Source organism: Oratosquilla oratoria, chromosome 41, assembly GCF_046742065.1.
Source record: "Oratosquilla oratoria isolate Oo_2021 chromosome 41, ASM4674206v1, whole genome shotgun sequence".
NCBI classification, from domain to species: Eukaryota; Metazoa; Arthropoda; class Malacostraca; order Stomatopoda; family Squillidae; genus Oratosquilla; species Oratosquilla oratoria.
The window spans coordinates 4,767,501-4,772,500 of NC_134817.1; the positions used below are offsets into that span (position 1 = coordinate 4,767,501).

General features: G+C 46.3%; 1 protein-coding gene and 1 pseudogene across 1 annotated transcript in view; both read right to left on the reverse strand.

Annotated features, from left to right (window-relative positions):
* The window catches only part of LOC143021304 (uncharacterized), a 10,683-nt pseudogene extending 10,663 nt beyond the window's left edge, over window positions 1-20 (reverse strand).
* Window positions 1-5,000, reverse strand: part of LOC143021303 (uncharacterized) — a 310,379-nt gene that overhangs the window by 202,531 nt on the left and 102,848 nt on the right. The gene's annotated exons all lie outside the window — the stretch shown is intronic.

Sequence of the window (5,000 nt, forward strand, 5' to 3'; positions counted from 1 at the left end):
GACAGACCCCTATCCCCCATACCGTCCGTTATATCGAGGGTTTACTGAATTTGCCTTTCCCCAGATCTACAGGGAAACCTCTCCCACCAGATCTACATACTGCCCCAGAACTTTCTGGTGCTTCCAAGTGATAATGTCGCGTTCGAAAAGGTATACCTTTCCTTACTTGTGTGAATTTATTTGTTCATTTACTTTGCTGAAAGGAAACTCGCTCTACCTGTCCTGAAGTAGATAACAGGTCAGACAGAGGAAGTGATGGACGAAAGTCTCTTTTATTATCTAACTATAGAGTTCGTTCTGAACTTTGTACAATACATGTACATTGCAACTACTATGTATCTCATACTTTCTCATACCTCCTGAGAGAGAAAGAGAGAGAGAGAGAGAGAGAGAGAGAGAGAGAGAGAGAGAGAGAGAGAGAGAGAGAGAGAGAGAGAGTGAGAGAGAGCAGCACTACATCTGAAAAAATCCATCTTGCCAAAGGTAAAGTCCACAAAATGGAAAAAAGTGAATAATGAATATGGAAGAGGAGGAGAAGAACGAGGAGGATGAGGAGGAGAACGAGGAGAAGAGGTAGGAGACAAAAAAAAATCGAACTAGAATAGGAAAACAAAAGACGAAGAATACTTAATAAAAATGAAGGAGAGTAGACAGGAAACGAGGAAGAAGGGAACTGGAGGTCGAGAAGAGGAGAAGGAAGAGGAGGTCGTAAGGGGGAGGGAAGGTCGTAGAGGGAGGGAGGGAGGGAGGGAGGAGGGGTGCGGTAGAGGTCCTGTCTGGGCGAAAAGGTCAAGGTTGAAGTGCTTTTGATGAGATTACGCTAACGAGGCGTCGTCGGTGTCCCGTCGTTGTTCCCTCGATGGCGGCGACTGATAAGCACTCGACGCGCAACGAAGGACGGCGAGGAGGAGAAAAGGGGAGGAGGAGGAGGAGGAGGAGGAAAAGGAGGAGGAGGGGAGAAGAGGAGAAGGAGGGAGAAGAGGAGGAGGAGGAGGGGAGAAGAGGAGAAGGAGGGAGAAGAGGAGGAGGAGGAGGAGAGAAGAGGAGGAGGGAGAAGAGGAGGGGAGGATGGAGGAAGTAAAGGAGAAGAAAAAGAAGAAGGGGAGGGGAGGAGGAGGAGAAAGGAGAGGAGGAGGAGGTAAATGAGAAGAAAGAGAAGAAGGGGAGGAGGAGGAGGAGAAAGGGAATGTGGAAGATGAGAAAGGGAAAGTGGAAGAGGAGAAAGAGAAGGAGGAGAAAGAGAAGGAGGAGGAAGAGGAGGAGGAGGAGGAGGAGGTAAAGGAGAAGAAAGAAAAGAAGGGGAGGAAGAGGTAAAATAGAAGTAAGAGAAGAAAGGGGAGGAGGCGGTGGAAAAGGATGGAGAAGGGAAAGGAGAAAAAAAGAGAAGAGGAGGGAGTGGGAGGAGGGGGAAGAGGAGGATGGAGAAGAAAGAGAAGGGGGAGGGGAAGAAGGAAGATGTGAAAGGGGAGATGGAGGAGGTGGATAAAGAGGAGGAGGTGAAGAAAAAGAAAGAGGAGAAAGGGGAGTGAAGGAGGAGGATGGAGGAGAAGAGAGAGGAGAATGGGGAAGGGGGAGGGGAGGAACAGGAGGAGAAAGGGGAGGGGGAGGGGGAGGTGGAGGTGGAGGAGGAGGAGGAGAAGGGGAGGGGGGAGGAAGAGGGGGAAAATGGGCAGGAGGAGGAGGAGGAGGAGGAGGGCAAGAAGATAGGAGAGAAGAAAGAGGAGAAGAGGAAAAGGGAGACGGAAGAGAAAGAGGAGGAAAAAAGTAGACGAGGGGAGGAGGGGGCGGGAAAACGAGAGAGACTGGGGAGGGGGAGTAGGAGGAGGGGGAAGGGGATAGTGGAGGGGAAGAAGAAGAGAAGGAAGAAGACAAATGGGGAAAATGAAGTGAAGGAGGAGGCGAAAAGAATAAGAATAAGAGGAGGAAGAGGAGGAAAAGAAGGAAAAGGAAAAGTCGAAAGAGAAGGAGAAGGAAAAAGAAAAGGAGGAGGACGAGAAGGACAAGGAGGAGGAGGAGGAGGAGGAGGAGGAGGAGGAGGAGGAGGAGGAGGATGGCGGTAGTGGAAACGTGTGCCTTAGGACGATTCCATTGCTGTACCAGTAAACCTACATTGTTTATGTTTTATGTTCGGCACACACAGGCATGCAATGCACACGCACATGTCTGGGACTACATGAATGCTGACACACACACACACACACACATACATACATACATACACACACACACACACACATACACATATACACACACACACAAGTAACACGCACAAATGCAACTACATCTAAGTTCACTCACACACACAAAACATACACACACACAAACAAACACACACACACACACACACACACACACACACACACACACACGTGACATGCACAAATGCAACTACTGTACGCCTGAGTTCACTCACATACACACACAAGTACACATACACACACACACACACAAACGAAAGAGAGAGAGAGAGAAAGAAAGAGAGAGAGAGAGAGAGAGAGAGAGAGAGAGAGAGAGAGAGAGAGCCTACAAGATGAAAATAACCCTCTGTTTGAAAGCTAGCGTAAATGAGCTCACATACCGTTACAATGGTAATGATAACAACCGTCGCCATTTTCTTGAAGGATCTGAACTTACCAGAGAAGATGAGGATGCCGTAACATTGTACGAATCCAATACATTTCCAGATCCACAACAAACAAACTTTATGACACCTAGGCATAAGGTTGATAATCCCCTAAAGGGTATTTCTATCTTAGATCCTAGAATTTACTCTAGGAATATGGCCGTGCCCCCCTCCCCACTCCCCCCACCCCATCGTCTCTTAGAACCACTATATCCGTCTAAACATACAATTTAACTAACTCGACCGAACCTAACCCTGACCATCCACCCTCCTCCCCCCTACCCCTCCCCCCCAGGCCTCCTTCGACCCGAAAGCCAACCCATCAGGGTAATTGTGGGGTCTGCATGCTCATCCCGCCCCCCCCACCCCCCACAGCCCCCCTCTCCACTCCTATTTCCTTGCCCAGGTCAGCTCTCTTGTTTACTTCTGTCAAGAACTTTTACTAATACATACTTCAGGTCTCGGCCCGAAACTAAAACATGAATGTCTTTATAAAGTTGAATCTTTATTCAATCCAAATACCATGACGAACTTGGGAGGAGGATGTGTGAAGAAGACACAGGTTTTGACACTAGATAACCCCCACCCACCCCCGCCTCTGATGAACAGATCAAAACTAGTATGGGATAAAACTCGGACAAAGGGACACAGCTTTGTCTCCTTGACCTTCCTTCCCCCGTGGCTGACTAGCTTTTATGTTATTATTCTGGCTGCCGCCACGCTATTTTATTCAGAATCACGTGACCCCCTTCAGAAGCTAACGGATTAAAGGCGTGGCCTCTGTGGATACTAAGACCTTTGCCTTATCTTCTGATTGACCACTACGTCCCCCTGCGCCCTTGTATCTCTTCAGAGTCTCTCAACTTCAACTGCCTCCTTAGGAGGCTTCGCTGATGACATCTGGGCCTCCAGGAGGTACGCTGTAACTCACAAAATACCTCTGACCTTTAACGAAGCGCGTTTGAACTCGCATCACATCGAGACGAAAGTCTTACGTTCTTATATCGACGAGATTCCCTCATCCTGCAAGGACACCCAGAAGCGGAGGTCAAGTCGGAGTTCGGTCTTATGAGTCTTGAGTTCGATGTCTAAAACCGTGGCTAAACCGAGCCGTCAAGAACCGGCCAAATCGTCGGTTAATTTGGTCTTCGGCCAACGACAAGACGAGGATGACCTCGGGCGAAGTGTAAGTCCGACTCGAGATGAAGTCCCCTGCGAAGCAATAAAGGCCCCAGCAATACCTCGAGAAGGTACTCACGAAGGAGATGAGACACGATAACAACCTCCCAGAGGTCCTTGGGACACATTTAGTACACAAACATTTCCTTCAGTCTAAGCAATACTCACACTTGCTCCACTGTGAGAGCTTTCCTTATTTTTTTATGGACACCAAAACAAACCTCCATGAAGACAGTACACAATCATTTCCTTCAAACAAACCTTCATATTTCTTTATCATAGATTCCATTTAATTGAATAAACTCACTTGACAGAAGCCATAACAAAGTCGAATACTAAAGCGAGAAAATTTTCTTCGACATGTGTGATCTTCAACTATAAACAGGTCTCCATCGGAATAAGATCAGAATGGAAGGGATTTAGAAAGAAGAGAGAAGTAAAGAAGAAATTGGACATATTTCTGAGTGTTTACAAAATGGGAATAGAAAATATGTGCCAAGGCTAAGGAGAGAAAATCAGGGACAGGATTGGTTTAACAGAAGATGTGAGACAGCAAACACGAGATAGGTCAGGGAAAGGTAGTGAATAAGAACCAGGAGAACAAAGAAAAAGTACAAGAAAACTAGAAAGAAAACATAGAAAACAAGAAAACCTGTATATCATTAGATAAACGAGTTACAATGACAAAACATGCCTACAGAAGACCTTTCGGTTCATATAGAGGTCAGATAAAAAAAATTACTTGAAAAAGGACGAATAAAAGACAAGTCACCAAAAACACTGAACAAGTTGAACATATTCAAATGTTTTGCAAGTTCATAAATCTCACAAACGTGACGTTTAAAACAAGAAGATTAGAATCCGATTACCATTCTTTCGACGTGAATAACGATCCACATACATTTTGGACAACACATTTGTATGTTTAGAAATTAATAAATATAATTGAATACACAAAATGATAAAATTAGAGCAATAACTAATGTGAAAAAGAGAGGGAGAGGAGAGGAGAGGAAGAGCGAGTGAGAGGGAGAGAAAGAAAAGAGTAACAGAAGGAAAGGGGGCGCGCTCGCGCGCGCGCGCACACACACAGGGAGAAAGACAGCATGCACGTATTTTTGTGCACATATACTTTGCTTGCAAATAGGTGAGCCTGACCGTGCGTGCGTGCACAAGCATAAGTCTGCATACTTTGTTT